Source organism: Aquila chrysaetos, chromosome 22 (assembly GCF_900496995.4).
Source record: "Aquila chrysaetos chrysaetos chromosome 22, bAquChr1.4, whole genome shotgun sequence".
Classification (NCBI taxonomy): Eukaryota; Metazoa; Chordata; class Aves; order Accipitriformes; family Accipitridae; genus Aquila; species Aquila chrysaetos.
The window spans coordinates 3033505-3051847 of NC_044025.1; positions in this window are offsets into that span (position 1 = coordinate 3033505).

Here is an 18343-nt window from a genome sequence, read left to right on the forward strand (position 1 = left end):
TTCATAGCTCCCAGGAGAGGGAATAAACTAGCAGTATTGTAGAATTCACAACACTATTTGATGTTGGTACTGAACCTGTCTTGGAAAACTAATGTACTAACTAGGTTTTGTAAGAGGTCATGACCAGAAAAAAAGGCTTATAAGAGAGAAGGAAAAAAAAGAAAAGATGAAGACTGGTGGACTCTGGTGGGTTTTTTTGAAAATAATCAGAGCAAACCAGCACCAATATGAAATTAGAGTAACTTTTGCCATTTCCAGTGTCTGTTTACCTTCCGGTGGACAAAACATCCGAATCTGCCAAAGGATCTCCTTTTTTAGCACTGAATGTCAAATTCTTAGGGTAAAACTCCGTAAATACAATGAAAAACCTTGTAGAGGTTGAATTCTTTTCCCAGGAAAGCTTGAGTAAACCCCTTTGAAAAAGAGAATTTGGCCATGAGCAGGGAGGAAATGTGCTTTATGGGTGACAGCATGAGCATAATGATTGAGATTCAGCCTTCTGCTCTTATAATTTATAAGTTGTTCTGAAAAAAAGAAGTTTTATGTATCTATTGTACCAGTCCGTTTGCTCTGAATTTGAGTGGATGTAAATGAATTCACGAGTAGTCTTATTTATTTTATCATCTGTTTAAGTGGATTTGAGATGTTTGGCTATCATATGATCAAATATACATCATTTCTCTGAATTACATTGGAGCAAGGCTTACAGCTTTTTGTCTTGCTGGACTGACAGGCCTGGCAACTTACTGGTGGGCATTGCTAATAAATGAACATTTAGAAGAACATGAAAGCCTCAAGAAAAACACATGTTCATTTCAGCCTCTCCTTTTCCCTAGTCTAACTAGAAATTCTAAATAAAGCCTTGGAGACAATCTTCTGAATCCAGGTGGTAAAATGTCTTAGTGCCTTAATGTATAGCCAGAAATGTTGCTAATGCTCGTAAAAAATCTGCTCCCATTTCAGAGTTCAGCCATGGGACTGCCTGCTGGATTAAATTCTGTAGATTAATTGTATGCTATTTGAGACATAATGATTCCTTATTTTAAAAGATCATCAGCTGTTTTGCTCACTGAGGTGTATTAATGTATCAATTGGTATAAACTCAGTGGGTTTTGTAGTAGTTGCATTGCCTAGTACAGAATATTTAAGTAAAAACTCACAACCGTTCTGGAATTCGAACTGTGAGCTGTGTCATCTGGTGAGTATGTGCCTGTTGCAGATGAAGTCCTTCCTCATCCTTATCCTCCTGGCTGGCCTCCTCACCAGGTGAAGGTCTCACTATAAACTTTCTACTACAAACAGCAGTTTCAACCTGAGCACAGACTCTGTTACCTCTCGGTTTCTCTGTGGTACCTCCCTACTTTAACAAGTGATAGGATGAGAGGAAGTGGCCTCAAGTTGCACCAGGGGAGGTTTAGATTGGATATTAGGAAAAATTTATTCATTGAAAGGGTTGTCAGGCATTGGAACAGGCTGGTCAGGGAAGTGGTTGAGTCACCATCCCTGGAGGTATTTAAAAGATGTGTAGATGTGGCACTTAAGGACATGGTTTAGTGGTGGACTTGGCAGTGCTAGGTTAATGGTTGGACTCGATGATCTTAAAGGTCTTTTCCAACCTAAATGATTCTATGATTCTACTGTGTCAGTCCTCTATTACTGTCAAGGTGTCCTCTCCAGTCCTTGATTTGCCATAAGATCCTAGGACCCTTGAAAAAATTTTCAAGTTGGTGCCTTCCTGCATTCTTAGGTAGTATCCCTTTTATTGATGAGAAGCATCATAGTCATCTACAGAAATAATCTTCTTAGACCTCTCCCTGCAATTGCCCTTCACTTCTGTTTCGTTGATCCGCATAATAATTAATTTCTCCATTAAAGGCCATTGTTCTGGAATATCAGTCTGTGTCCTTTGTCCTGTCTGCTTTGCTGTCACATCAACTTAATTGAGTTTTTCTTCAGTCTGCTTTCCTTTTGACATGCTGAGAATCACAAGGATCTTGAATCAACTTCATCTTGATCAGCTTCTATGAAACTGTAATTTGCACTGCCATGAATTTAGTCCTGCTGGCCAAACATGGAAAAGCAGACCTGTCATATTGAGAAAAGTGTTGGTATTTCATGCTTTGCATTTCCTTAGAAAATATTAGGAACCACCAAAATTTGGAGAAGGAACCTTGCCAATGTGATTGTATCAGGTAGATCTGATTTCAGGACAAGATGTGGTGTTTTTTGTAGAATCAAGGGTCTGGTCCCTCAAAACATTGGATAGCATGAGTTCTAGGTGACACCATGGTTTATAGGACTCAATGATCTTAAAGGTCTTTTCCAACCTAGATGATTCTGTGATAGGCTAAGGTTTTTATGAAGTTATCAAGGAGAAGTTACCTTATCAGTACCTCTCTGCCCAACTGACGTATGTGGCATACACTTCTAGGACGTTCATTCTTCTGTGTTTGATGAAATAGATACTGCATATGTAAACGTGTGTTAGGGAATTAAATGTTTCCTTCAAAGCACAATGAGGGCAGTGAGGGGGAGTGATGAATTTTAATCATACCATGGAGCTTCAATTTGGCAAAGCATTTCTGCTAAGCAAAGCCCTTGGGCATATGTTTTAAGTCTTGCTGTTTCCAATGGGACTCAAACATCTGTTTGTTGTTTTGTGAAATTGTGTCCCGAAAGCCCAGTTTTTGCCTAGAGAAAAGAGTATGCTTGTATATCTTGTGTGCTCTTCAGCAAGGACTTATTAAAGTTGGTCCTGGTTATTCAGTGAGGGAGCAGCTCAGTGAGAGGCAAGCCCAGTTGGTGGTGGGAGTCCTGAGCCAATGGGTTCCTATGCCTCTGTCTAGACCAAAGAGGTTTGGAAATTTTCAGATTAGCTTTGGATAAGCCTCTGAACTTCTGGATGCTTCTCCTAGCCAGATCAGACCTCTAAAGAGCTTGAGGTTTGTCCATTTCTAATTTTCATATGCATTACATTAAAACCCCTTAAGTTGAAATATTTCTTGTTTTAAAAATAGAATAATAAAACAGTAAATCAGAAGGAAAAGCATGCTGAAAAAAATGTAGAAAACAGATGAAAAGCAAAAGGGAAAAGTGAACTTCGTAAAAATACCATACATGCCAGACCCTTCAAATATGATTTCCTGCATATTACACTTTAAAAAGCATGATATTACAACATGCTTTCACATGCAGGGGCCAAAAATATGAAAGAATAAAGCTTTGTTTGATCTCGAGAGTTGAATGGATGTCATTTGACCCATCCATGATCTGATCCTAGACCTAGGACATGTCAGATGATTTTCCACTCGATGAGTGTCTGCACCACTCCCTTGTCTCTTCTCCACCCTCCTTTTGAGCAGATAGTGCTGACACGCTTCCTGTTATGGGCTGCTGGGTACCGCTCTGGAGCATCCTGGCACCCGAGTGCCTGTGGGTTGGGCAGAGGACTTCAAAAGCAGCTTCTGGCACAGGGAAGAAATATTTTGAAGTGAGTTTGGGTGCTTCCCAAAGTGACCTGCTCCAAGCAAGCAGAAAGAAAGCTTACATTATCTCATGTAAAAGACCCAGATCCTTTAAGGAGCCTGCCAGAGGTTTATGAAATACCATGTTACTGCTGAGAAACCTTGACAAATGCAGTGACTGCTGACGAAAATAAAAAGCATAAACATGATGCAGAGGTAATAGCTCAGAGCTGTGTGTCTGTTCTTAATTGCTTAGAATCTAGAATATACTTGATGTGTATTTTGCAAATTGTAAAATGTACTTGTTTTGTTATTAGTCAAAGCCAGCTGAGTGTTTGGTGGAGGCTACAGAAGACAAAAGGAAGGGAAACTTTAAAAATAACATCTGCTTAATAGGAAGAACTTACAGCCATTACTAATACATCTTCTGGAATTAATGTTTCATACGATTTCTCTCTACCTAGTGAAAGGTTGCATAATCAGAAGGACTTTGGGAGCTTTAAAAAAAAGATATAGGGTAAAAAGCAGATACACCTTGTATTTCAGTACAAAAGTAGCACTTGCCAGAGTCCTTGAACACATAATCTTGAAACAAAGTGGAGTAATAACTACATTATTTTCTTACCAGTGACTATCCAGACACATAATTTGCAGTTAAAAGTTGATTGGTTTTCTGGAGGTTTCTACTCAACCGTTCTTTTCCCATTGTAAATAAATTTCAAGGTGGCTGCTCGTGACTCTGCAGTTCAGTAGTGTCAGAAAATACCCTTCACTGGAAATCATTAACGCAAAAGCTCAGAAAAAAGCTGAGCTGTTTTTCTCCTTTTCAGGAACCTCTTTGGCAGTCTTATTGAAATGTGCACTTGGTGCCTGTGTTGCAGGACCTGGTATTGTTTCTGCTTGTGGGAATTGTGAGATGGGGACAGGCCACCTTGCATTTCACCCCTATGTATAAGCAGGTAGGAGGAGAATTTGAGCCTGCAGGGCTGTTGGCTCAAGAGGTTAGGGTTTTTTTTTAATCTCTAAATGCACTTGTTAGTTTGTCTGCTGTAAATTAGTTTGGATAAATCATTTGGGAAAAGTTGCCATGTAAGTAAAATTGTATAAGTAGCAATGTACTTTCCTCAGTCTTCCTATTTTGAGTATAAGATTGGGAGAGCAGGTGGCTACATGGGGGGCATGTGTGAGCCTAAGTAGTAGATTAATAAGGTTCTCTAATGAAGTGCAATAAGCCGAAGGTCAGCAGCACCTCTAGCACTTCAGAGCAACAAAGAATTTTATGAAGGTGAGAGACCCCCTGCCAGACCATTGCACCAGGTGCACCCACTAGTTCATCTTGCTTTTACCCTGTAGCATTTGTAAATACAGAGCAGCTGAGGGGAGGAGAGCTTGTGGTTCTTCACATGCCAAGGAAAAGCATAAAAAGAGAAAAGCTAAGCAGCCATTTGTGTATTGGTTGTGGGTTCCCATTCTAGCAGGAGAGATGACAGTAGAAAGGGCAATTTTACATGTTTAAAATTAATCAGTAACTGGAGATGAGTATTGGGGACGTTCTGCCTTGTCTAGTAGTAGTCACAAAGCTCAACAGATGAGAGCTACACATCTAGTGGCATGGCCCTGCCCCCAGTCACTGAATTGTGCAGTAGCTGACTTCTCGCTTTGGCATTGAATTTCAGCACTTGATTGCTTCTGTTTCAGCTGGGTCCTACAACAGGCTGCATTTTGGGATGCTGAGTCTTCCTCAACCCTGGGGGCATCTCCATCTTATCCTTGTGTATCTGTATAACAAATAATAAAAGACCTACTGCATGATGCGTTTGGTATTGGCAGGCATTGGGATTTGAAATCCCTTTGTGCCTCCCTTCCACTGACAAAAATCTAGTGGCTTCTGGTTCTTTGCTTTGGAAAGCATCCAGCCTGTACTGTTCAGCGCTGTGATCTTTACCATGTTTCAGTGTACGCAGCCGAGAGATGTAGGTACATCATTGTCTAGCTAGTTTATTTTTGCTAATTGGCAAAAGCATCCAGAGCAAGAATGTGCTGTGTGTGAGGTGCTGTGAGATACTGCTGACAGGTGGGATTACAGTGGGGATGGCGGATGCTCAGTGTATACCCAGGGTTGTGCTTTACCGCTTTTTTGGGCACTGACGTCCTGCTCTTGACTTTTTTTATTGCTAGAGTGGATGTGGAATGAATATAACTAGGTAACCATGCTTATCTCTTTCTTCTTCTTCTAAATTCCACTCCCCCCATTCCCCTGTAATGTTCCTTGTATATTTGTATCATAAATTTAGCGGTCATTAGTGTTGAGTACTGAGGTCTCAACTTGGGATATTTAGCTTTACCACAGTTTAATAACTGCTGGATCACGTTGCTGGGCAAAGTGGTCACTCTTTGGAGGAAAAAAAAAGAAAAAAAAGCATTTGTGGGAAAACTAATGCTTTCTTCCCTTTGTGACCAATATTACCAAAATGATCTAAAAGTTACTTGTACCTAGAGAGCCTGTACTGATTTTTTTTGCCAGTGAACTTCAGCATACGAATGACTCCAAGAGTGTGCACACACTGGTATCTGCTGTTTGTTAGTAGATTGAGTGACAGCTCTCACACAGTGTTCTGTTTCCTTACATGGATGACCAAAACTACCTGGAGCGCAGCATCAATGAAAATAACACTTCCTGAGTATGCTTTCAAAATTCAGGACTGTTTTTGTAAACTAGCTTTCTCAGTATTCATGAAAAATTGTTACTATCCCTGCACTAATAAGAGCAAACCGCAGTGGGTAGTTTGTTTTTGAAGACTTCAGTAGTTTCCTGTACAACATTTGCCCTTTGCCGACCTTGCCTGTCAACACTCATAATTTGTGTCTCTGCTAGGAATCCTCTCCCAATATCTGCTGTTATTAAATCCACCTTCCGAGGCTTATGGCACTTCTAAATAGTACAGCTTTGGCTCCCCTCCTTTAAATTACATTTTCCCTTTGTTACTTATGCAAATCTGTCATATTCTACTGCTCCATTCATTGATTAAAGTACCTATAATATATATCAGACCCTCCAACACTTTCTGTTTTTCTTTCTAGTCTTTCTGTTTTAACATGGGGTTACCAAAACTGGCAGAAATGGGCAGAAATCTGAGCAGAGCCGTGTCCAGAGGAAATCTGTATTTTTTAATCTTTATATACAGTTGATTAAAAAAAAAAAATTTTTTTTTTTTTTTTTTTAGGATAACTGAGATGTGAAATTTCTTGCCCTGTTTCATCAAGTTTCATTAAAAACATGGGCAATCACTTAATATTGGATTTTGGACTATGAATGAAATAAATGATGAGCAGTGCCAGGTCAGCTCATTCTGGCTGGGATATCTAGCACATAGCTGGATGCTGTCCTGGTGTAACCCAGCAGAGCTTGCTGGGCCAGGGAAGCAGCAGCACAGGCACTGTGACCTAGACTTGCGGTGCTGCTCATGTTAACGGGCTACCCTTTCTTCTCAGCTGGGAGCGAAGATGCAAACGAGCACAGATCACATTGCTTTGCATTTAGTCATCATTTTTGTACTTTGAAAAACATTTGATACATTTGAGTAGTTGTTTTCTTGTGACCTTTTAAAGAGACTTTAGGGCACATTAAAAAATAACTTTGAAATTACTTAAAAATTGAAGTCTTATTTTTCAGTTGACATAGGGGAAAGTCTAATTTTACTTGAAAAATCACAGAGGATTGATTCCAAGGTCATGAAGGTGCCTTTGAAAATTTTGCTATTAGGCTTTTCAGTGCAATATTTGCTCTTCTCGCAGTGAAAACCACCTTATTTCTCTGCTGTATCCATCAGGAAAGGTTAGTTGTTTGAGATAAATATAACTTTAATTTCTCGCACTGACTTGTGTAATAATTTTTAGTCTATCAGTTCTTTAGAGTTGCTGGTTTTTAGTTATTCAAAATGCATAACTGATTGAATGTTTGTTTTGTTTATTGAGAACATAATTCTCAATCAAATTTGTGACACAAACACTGTTGCAAATGCAAAATTCCCTTTTCATGAACTCCCTGCACTGTTCCTGTTTTTTAATCCCCTTAAATATTCCTGCCAATAAAATACTGTGAAGAAACAATTTATTCACTGTTGTTTGAAAAAGTCAGCTGAGGCTCTGTGGAAATGTTTTCTTCTAAACTTGTCTGTGACTGCAGTAGAAGGACAGCTATAAATGTGAGAACTTTGTTCTGTCTGCCCCTATTCTGTGTCAGAGGATATTATTTAATGATGAAGAAGGGAATGAAGAGTAGCACTGGCTAGATAACAAGCATTGAAAGAGAAGTTGTGTTGTTCATCTTAATAGCATGATCTACATATTTTGGTTGGGCAGAAAATATATATATATTTTTTTCCCCATTTATATTATCATTTGAAGTAAAACAGGCTTTTTCAAGTCAAGAGGAGATGTCATAGTACCTTGTCTTAGTGCTGTTTTTTTGCAATAGAAAAATACACATCAATGCCCGTGACTGCAAGGTGAGCGTACCGAGTATCAGGAAACAACCTAGCAGAGCCAGCTGCATTACTGCCCACCCCACCAGGAACTGCTGGCTTTGGAGTACGTTAATGAAAACAGTAACCTGTTCTGGAGATGCGGCTGTGATGACTTATGCTATGACTTTATATAGTTACCGGACAGATAACCTAGTCCTATCAACACTGTTCACCATTGCCCAGTGCTGCTGTTTCCAATGACAGTACTGAAGTCCATGCTTTCATTTTGAAACACAGGTGTCCTTGTCATGCCAACTAATTTTTTCTCATTTGTCAGAAATTCAGAATTTCCTAGAAAATGCAAAAAAAATTATCTTCCATTCCCTGGATCTCAGGCAGATGTTGCTTAGAGAGAAGCCCGTGGCCCAGGTTTTCTGCTCTGGCCAAGCTGTCTTTGAACCAAGACCAGGTTCAAAAAGAGCTATTTTTATGGTTGCTTGATCTTGGGACTAGTCCAGCTTCTGAAGCAAGTTAGAATTGCTCTAGTTCTGTGCTAGCCATGCTTGAATTGGAGGCTTCTTGGTATGCAAACACATGTCCCTTTTAATTAGAGACTGTTTCCCCATGCTGTGGACTAGCAGAGCTGCTGTATTCAGTGTGCCAGAGGATGCGTAGGTAGTACAGCCTTCACACTGTTGGATTCGTAATCCCTCAGTATCTGCAAAACACAAGTTCATGGTCAACACCATGAGATCCCATGGTTCCTCATCAAATGGTTTCCTCAGGTTGGTGTGTTCACATGACTTAGCTCCATTTATAATGGCAGTGGTTGAGGGAGACTCATCCCTGTGCATGGTTCCAGCATAAAGTCAAGTAATGTGCCTGGGACATCCCAGCAATGACTTTCTGTAAAGGAGTGAGGCTTTCTTCTTTTCCTAGGCTATTTGCTTCATACAGCAGCCTCATGCAGTGAGGTAATTGGTACAGTAAATTCTCTGAACTGTTCCTACAAAGAGAGATGGCTGTTCCCGAGGCTGTACCCAGCAGGTGATGGATATGTAGCCTTCTCTTCTGCCCTCTGCACCCAGCTTTGGTCACAGATCGTCTTTTACTCACTGAATGCCTGAGAAGAACAGGTCTGCTCCTGCTTTTAGAGCCAACCGAGTGTCCACCTATGTCTTTTATGTTATCCTGCATTGCTTTCTAGTAAAAAACAGCCACAAATAAACCTAAACCAACAAACCATACCTACTCTGCCTTGGCATGACCAGTGATCCTACAGAAGCTCAGCCTGACTTTTAAAGAGTCTTTTTAAATTTTTTTTTTTCTGCTCTTAGAGGTCTAAAATGAGTGTTCAGAGGATGCAGCAATGTCTGGGAAAACTGAGCTTATTTAGATAGTGGGAGTGTCTTTCCTGTGGTAACAGCAGTGAAAAGCCTCAGATAAGGCTGAAAGCCATAATGTTAATTAGACAGGAATTTCCTTAATTTGTCGGTCTGTTTTAAAAGTTGTAAATCCAGGAAGCAACAGATGGCTGAGGAAAAATGAGAACAGATTAAGACCTACATCCTTTCTGTAATGCCAGGTACTATGGAAAATATTTCTGAACACAAAACTTAAGCACTTTGTTTGAACTATCTGATTCTTTATCTACTGTCTGTGCTGGAAAGCACTACAGCACATACATCAACTCTAAATGGACATGTAATCCTGTAACTATTCCCTGCTCTGCAAAGCTCTTAAGCATGTACTTCAGTCCCAAAGAAATCAGTGGGTTTAAAACACATGTTCAAAGTTAAAGGCGCATGTTGAAGTGTTTGTTAAATTGCTGTCCCGTGCATCGGTAACAGTGTGCATTTTATTTCTGCTTACCCTTTTACCTTTATATTCAAAGCTAGACAGCAAAAAGAAATAAAATGTTTGTAAATGTGATGTCAAATGTTCAGTCTGTAGCTGCCCTGAGATCAATGGGACTATGCCCTAAAATAAGTACTGCTCATTTGCTTGTGCTGCTTTACTAATTCATCAGTTTGTATCATTTTTATTATCATTTCATGAATTATGCCTTTGCAGAAACTTAAGGTCCAATTCAGAAAGATAAAAGACAACTGTTGGGGTCAGTTAGGAAACCTGTGAAGTGTTGAGATCAGTTTCTGGGACTTGCCAGATTCCCCAGATCTGAAAAATACAGAGAAGGAATTTGAAGAACTTCTTATCACTTCTGTAATAGCAGTCCCTAATGATGACAGTTATTTTTTAACAAGTTGTTGTACACAGCTGAGGGCAGTAAGAGAACCACATGGTTGTGGTTTGGTTTTTTTTTTGTTGTTACTGGGAAGAATGTCTGCTCTAGCACTCAAAGAATAAATGTAAATGTGATGAGAACGTTTTAGATTGCCAGCATCAGTGAATAGCAGATGATGATCTCTGCTGCCTTAAAAAATAAAAATAAAAACATGCAAGAAAGGGACAAACCCAGTACTTTATTGTATAAACAGAAGTTCTCTGACACATTTATGTTGCATGGTGAGAAGCTTTTGAATCAAAATTTTGAAAAAGCAAAAAAGTACTATGGGGAACACAGGTTAATTTGAGTGGAGAAATATATTGGGAATTTTTGTGTACACCCTCCTTTCAGTGAAGTCGCTCTGCCTTCGTGTGGTGTTGCACCAGTAGGTTTGCACTGTCCAGTGTTGGAAACCCAGGGACTGGCTGTGCCGCACATTTGGTGTGGTCCTGTGTATGGTAAAGTGCTGCCATCGATGCTTCTAGGTGCTCTGCACTGATTTCCTTTCATAGAAAGTAACATCTGAGGCACTCAGGCTCTTCATTAATGTTAGTGATTATTTGTAGTAGTGGAGCTTTTAGCCTCTACCTCTGTAGTGGAGCCATTATGGGAGGACATATATTGCCATAACTGACAGTGTAATTACTCTGATGTAAATAAAATGATGGAAAAGTACAAAATTTAGTTTCTCCAGATACATGTGACACATCTGTTAGCTGTAGAGCAATTCTTGCCATTTGTATGATGGCTGCAGTACATAGGACCTTACTAAGGTCATAGTTAGTTATACCATCACAGCTCTGGCAGAGCAGTTATCCCACCACCTGACATGCTCAGCTGCAACTTCATGTCTCTTCATCCAGATCTTGGGCAGAGCAGGATGGTCTGGGAGTCCCTGTATGTAACAGTTGTTCGGTTTGCTCCATTTGTAAATGGAACGCTGTTTGCAGTGTTTGGTACAAGATTTGAAACTTGCATGTCTAGAGTTGACCCTAAATCAAGCAGCGTGTATGTGCTTATTAAAGCCAATTCAGCACCATCACAGGTTTGTTAATGACTATATTAAATTCTGTAGGTTCTGCATGTAAATATTATTGAACTCATGCAGAACATGTCTATATCTTGAGTGTTGTAGTGGGCCTTTTACTGAAGGGAAGAAAAGGGGGAAAATAAGGACCTTGAGGGTAAAAACCCAACCAACCCAGTAAATAAAAAGATCCAGTTCTCATATTTGTAATGGGTCTCAGAAACCTTAATAATGGGAACATTAAAAATATAGAGCTGAATCATTTAGTTATTTGAATTGATGGTTACAGAATAGTTTGTTGAGAGGCATGCTAGCTGTTCTCTACAGTGACCAAGCCATCTAGCCAGTATATACAGTGAGAAAATCCAGACTACTGTGCGATCAAGCAGCATTTCATATTTTGTCTTTTCCACATGCTTTGGCACACCCTAGCTTGAGGTGGGACTGGAAGCGAAACTTCTGGAATACACGAGGAAGACCATTCTTGTGGTATTGCCATCCCAGCCAAAACCAGGAAGCATTGGAAAACTTGCCAAAGAAAAAAAAAAAATCAGACTGCTAGGGAGAGTTTGCCAGCCTGGTTTCCAAGCCAAGGGGATTTGGAAAAGCATCTGAATGTTTCAGAGGTTATCCAAACCAGACCAGCAGACTTTCACTCACTATTCAGTGTATGAGTACAGCCCTCTGAGCTGCGCTGTCATTGAGGAGGTTCCTATATTTGGTTGCTTATTAGCAGCTCCGACCTACCAACCGTAATAACTTATTTCCCTGTAACCGAAGGCTGTCCTGCTGTCCAGCCAACCTCAAACTGCAAGTTAAAAAGTCTTATTCTTGAAAATAGCTAATGGGGGTGGGGAGAACACACCAAAAAGCCAATCTTGAAGTTGTTCTAGAAGAGTCTCTACCTGTCATCCTCTCCAAATGTCATGTAAAGGCAAGCAGCTCCTGTCCTTTCTTCTTCAGCCTTAACTCTACCACCAACCTGCTTCTCCCATGACAATCCCATTGCCTCTTTGGCCTCTCTTTGTTTTCTAGGATACCCATCTCTTTCTGATTTGCTGTCTTTCCATGTTGGGAGATGCCTTTCTGGTTTTCACAGCTCAGCTGTGAGACTTGGTGCTCTGGTTGATAGCATGTCCTAAGCTCTGTTATTGCTGTCTGCATTCAGGTGGGACACTCATGTCAAGTGGGACACTTCACTGTACTCCTCAGCAATGCTTGCCCACTGAAGTTCACTTGCAAAGACTGGTTGTTCTGATGTCATTGCATCTGAAGAGGAGGCATGTTGTTATAAGCCACTGATATTTGTGATGTATTATTGAGAAGAAAATTAGTGAAAACTGTGCTGAAATGTGCATTTATAGACTTAAATAGTCTTTTGAGACAGTCTTAGCCAAATCCGCATGTGTCAGTTTTACAGACCCCAGGGTGAGCATAAAGACAAGAATGTTAATGGTTTCTTCTTGTCAGATTAGTTTATGACCGAAGGTTTTCTTAATAACCAGCAATGATAGCATTAATCTAAACAAACCTATTCACCCTGGACTGCTCCTGACAAAGTGAATCATGGCTGCATGCTGGCAGGGGATCTGTGTGTTGTCTTCAGGACAGATCCCATGTCCCCAGGACGAAGAAGAGGTGTGCTTATAAATTACCAAACTGTGGCGTTTCTGTATCTTCTCACACCTTGCAAAGATAGGAGCTAAATAACTCAAGATATGAAGTATAGCTGGGATGAAGAGTGGAAAGGGCTGTAAAACCAAAGCAGCAAATAATTATCATGAACCCACTTTTCCTGGTGAGTCTGCAATGTAAAGAAAACAACCAACCTGATCCAGGAACTCTGGATAGACACAGGTTTTTTGCCTTGTACTGGAAGCACCTGGTAGCACATGACCTGTCACATTTAAGAAGTTTCAATGCTTTAGATATATCATAAGAAAAAAAGGTGGTTAAAAAAAAAGTTTTCTTTCTAGAGAGTTTTATTTATAATAAATTTTGTAAGTTGAGTAAGTAATATTCAGACAGTAAATAATACCACCTCAGATAGCACATTCTGATTACTCAGCAAAAGATATAATTCAGTTGCAACAAAACCCAACAGAATTTTCTGTTAGGAGATGTGACAAGAAAACATCCATCAAGACAACTTGTCACCCTGAGTGTTTATGGCAGAAGGTCTCCTTCCATAGAGGAACTATCTTCAAGATAAAATTAATTTGGCAAGTTGAATCAGCAAACCTTCTGATTATGTATCAGCTATTTGTTAGGATCAAATCTGAACAATAAGTTCTAGTTACTTCTTTAATCTTTGAGACTGGTCTTATAAGGTATGTGGAGCTTTCTCAACAGAGAGACCTGAAGTTCATTCCATGCTACAGAACATGCCTAATTACTTCCCTTATTGCTGCAAAATGCTGTACCATCTGTATGGTCAGCAAGCAAGGAGGTGTACAGAGTTGTGTGAGGATGTGACCGATGGATGGAGAGGGGAGCACACGTGTAGTACAGCTGCAGCCACTGAGAAGGTACCTCAATAGCTCTGACTTTGTATTTTGCTTTTCAATTTCTGCTACTTTGCGAAAGGACCAGCAATTCAGCTTCTCCTGTCTTGCTTGTCCCTTCTACTCACAGCTTATTTTCTGAAAAATCATTCTTAAAAGCTTGAAAAAGTTATTCAGTTTTGATTTGAATAAAATATTGCCTATATTAGGTAAATATCTCTTTTTAAAAGGTTTTGCTAGGAAGTGCAAGGAAAATTAACATTTTTCACATCTCTGCCTTCTTTAGCTTGACTGCAAAAGGTTATCTTTACTGCATGCAAAAACCTAGGCAGTTCCTGTCAATAGTAGAAGTAAATTTGGAAAACGTAAGGTTCAGTTTTACAGCCAAGTGAATATGATGGAGTAGGAATTATCCCTGCTTTTCTTCTCTCTAGGCAGCTGTGTCCTCTACTGAGAGCTTTGAGTTTTCTAGCTATGAAGACTTTTCTAGTAAGGGACTTTCTCATCTTTTTTTCTATTTTTATTGTGACTCTACAAGGAATAATAAAAGTGTTCAGCTCTTACGCTGAAAGACTTTTGACTTCGCTCTAGAAACGATCTATTAGGGAGCATTTTACACCTTTTGCTAGATGCACTGAAGGATAAAAAAAATCTCTGCAAGAAGTCTTCTTACAAAAGGACCATTCACACTACTTCGGTTGTATTTCTGTTTTCAGCTTGACCACGATAGGAAAAAGAACATTTGTTTGCAACAGCTTTTTAGAAGCATGAGCTGCATGTGAAACTTTTCCAAAAGAAATAATAGTCTAAGAATAATGGTATAGCTTATTTACCTTTTGTTTTGAATTTTTTAGTGAAAAGAAAAAGGAATGCACCTGCATTTCTTAATGAATCTGTTGGGAGATACACGTAAAGGCACTGGAAAAAGGGGAAATGGAGAAGATAATTCGGAGTATGTGCTGTAATTCTGGGTATCTGTTATGTCAAAAAAAAGAAAAGTGTTTATAATAGTTAATATGCACTTGGTTCATGATGCTTGATGTCAGTTACATGAGCATAAGTGCAGAGTAATGTTCATGAAGTCCAAAGCATAGCAGCAGGCAAAAAACTGGGCTGAGGTCAAATTCAGACCAGTAGAGTTGTCGTCTTCAATGCCTCTGCATTGTTAGACTAGTGAGGGCTTAAAAAAGGTTCTGATGCTGCAGTCATTTAGTGTATGTGATGCATATCCAATTACTTCTCTGAGGTCCATGTGAGTTAAATGCTTAACTAGAGTTTTCTGATGTCTACAATACTGCATCCTTATAAAAAGCACGGGAGGACTGGTTGGTTACTCTGGTCTGATAACCTTCAGAAGTCCATGTTTATTAATAGGCTAGGTGAGAGCTCCCCATTCATTACGGAGTGTCTCTTGCTGTGTTCCCCTATTTGGGGGGGAAAAAATTACATCTTGTTTAGATCTTAGTGGGAACTAAATTATCTTCTAGCTGAAGCGGAGGTATGCTAGCAGAAGACGTGACCCTATGCTGTTACAAGGCATTGTAAGAAGCCCTGAGCTCTTGAATTCAGTGGAAATCTTTGAAAATATCTCTGTAATTTTAAAGCAGAGGGAATATAACTATTTACTCCTCCTTTTACAATCTGTTTTGGGTTATTCTTTGGTAGTCCCAATGTAGGCTAATAAGATTTTTTTAATTTTTAAGAGTGCGTGTTTTGGGGCTACTGCCACTCATTATAAAGAGACACTGAGCGGTTGTTTGGCTTGGTATCCTGCTGCAGAGTTGAGTAAAACAGCTGTAATGCTGTCAGGTGGAGTTATTTAAAACCTATTGAAATTTAATGGGATTATCAAATAGTCTACTTTTATCCATGTTTACTAATATGTAGTCAATTTTTTTCCTCTTGAACAACAATCCAGGGGAACTGTGCTGTTACTGGAAAGAAAATATTCAGTATATGGATAGAGTCCACAACAGAGAACTTTTGCCTGTTAGGATGATCACATCTGCCATTACTGAGGGTACACTGGGTACCTGTAAACAAATAATCAAAATCAGTAATATGGGTATATTGGGCTACTATCATAACAAAATTAAAGAAAGGAAAAAATGCATGTGTCTGTGGGATGGGACTTGATTCTCGACACAGACCTGACTTTGCTCTTCTTAAAGTCAACAGGTGTATTACTAGGGATTTCAGCGAGAGCATGGCTGAACCACGTTGAGTACATCTGAAAACTCTGCCTGCAATTAGTACAGTAGACATGAAAGCTTAGCTTGGTGGGCTCACAGGAGTATTTAAATTTGCTGCATTGGAAAGGTGACACTATCTGAACCTAGAATAATGCTAATATTTAAGGCCCCTATTTTCTAAAGCACGTACTCCATTTCCTCTTTATTAATAGAAGCTGTATTTTGGCACTGTGCTGGTTTTGGCTGGGATAGAGTTAATTTTCTTCATAGTAGCTAGTATGGGGCTGTGTTTTGGATTTGTGCTGGAATCAGTGTTGATAACAGAGGGAGGTTTTAGTTACTGCTGAGCAGTGCTTGCACAGAGTCAAGGCCTTTTCTGCTTCTCCCCCCACCCCACCAGCAAGTAGACTGGGGGGCACAAGGAGTTGGGAGGGGACACAGCTGGGACAGCTGACCCTGACTGACCCAAGGGATATTCCATGCCATATGACGTCATGCTCAGCATGTAAAGCTGGGAGAAGAAGGAGGAAGGGGGTATGTTCGGAGTGATGCTGTTTGTCTTCCCAAGTCACCATTACACGTGATGGAGCCCTGCTTTCCTGGAGATGGCTGAACACCTGCCTGCCCATGAGAAGTGGTGAATGAATTCCTTGTTTTGCTTTGCTGGTGCGCACGGCTTTTGCTTTACCTATTAAACTGTCTTTATCTCAACCCACAAGTTTTCTCACTTTTACTCCCCTGATTCTCTCCCCAGTCCCACTGAGGGGGAGTGAGTGAGCGAGCAGCTGTGTGGGGCTTAGCTGCCGACCAGGGTTAAAACATGACAGGCACCATTGTAAGCCGCTAAGATATTCTTGTCTTTTATGGGAATTTGGAACCAACTTTGGTGTTCCAAGAAGCTCAGTAGAGGTTTGGTTGACTTCAGTATGAGGAGTGGAGCTAGTCTGCAGACTTGACTTGAAGTTTTGTCCATGTTTGTGATGGAAAGATGGAGAAAAAGTGTCACGGCTTTATTTCCATTTCATTTTCCATTGTGGTCAGTGCATGCTCCATGGGCCTTGGGTTTGGAATAGAGCACGTATGGATTCTTCAGAAGAAGACTTTGTTATCCAGGTAAAAATGTGCATTTCAGAAGGAAAACACATCTGTGTTGCAGCACGGCAAGTTCAAAGCCAGTCAGAGAAGTTTATGGGAAGCAGCTGCAGGTTGTCTTTGCTAATTAGGAACAGAACATACTTGAGGATTTGACACAACAGGTTTACACGGTGTGATTAGGTAAAGAAAGTTAATGTCTGCTTTTAATAACAAGAGCAAGTAGCAGAGGTGGCAAAGTATTTTTAATGACATCATTTGCCCAGCTGTTTTACACATCTGTAATACAGAATGTCGTTCCAATTCTCTAACACTTCATCCTTGCTCTTCCACACCTTTGGGATAAGGGATAAAGTTACCTGTTTGGAAGGGAGCAGCCTGGGAAACATTTGTATTTGCAGTTAGTTATCAGCGTTGGTCATGTTAAAACATTGGCTGAAGCGTACTGCATTAGGTATATATTTTTTTTTTTCCAATGTGCTAATTACTTCACTGTGAATTTGGCACTTATGCAGAGATCCCTGTGTTCTCGGCCAAGCTTACATCTAGGAACGAAACATTTGCAGCAGCTGCAAAAATGTTTTTACTTATTTAGAGCATTATAATGTTTTATAGCCATGAATAATGACAAGTATATAAATCACTCATTAATTTGTAATGTTAGATGCTTCCCCTTACAATGTCTGAGACAATGATGGCACGGAAATGGTACATTAGGTGGCTATACTGCATTTATATGTAGGCACGTGTGTTGACTACGTATATAGGGTCTGTTTCAACTCCTGTTAAATTCAATGGGATTTCAATTTGAGCTGGCTTTGATTCAGGCTCTTTTTCTCCCTTTCTTTTGTAAGGGTGGTGTAGCCCTGCAGAACTACCATTAAGGTGGTGCCTAGACTCTTATTTTCACTAGGTGCCTAGACTCCTTGTTTTGTGAAGATGCCATGGCCAAGTAAGGATGGGTTCATAACTGCATCCAAAGCATTACTGGAACAAATTTGATTTTGTGCTAGAAAAGAAGAAAATAATAATAAAGTCTCTTATGTTGTGTATTTCTTTTTCATAAACCTGAGCAGTTTGCTAGCTCAGTGGGAAACAAGGGGAAATTTTCTTTCAAAATAATTTTGGGATTTGCCGTCTGTTTGGATCAATCTCTTGTGCTCTTCAGCCCAGTAAGCGGTTCAGAAGGGCTTTGTCCAGCTGGTTTGCTCTGTTTATCATTTAGATCTGCTCTCAAATAGCTATAATGTGTTTGTTTTTCACATCTAGTGTTCCTTATGACATATGGACTTTCTTAGAATGTTAGTACAT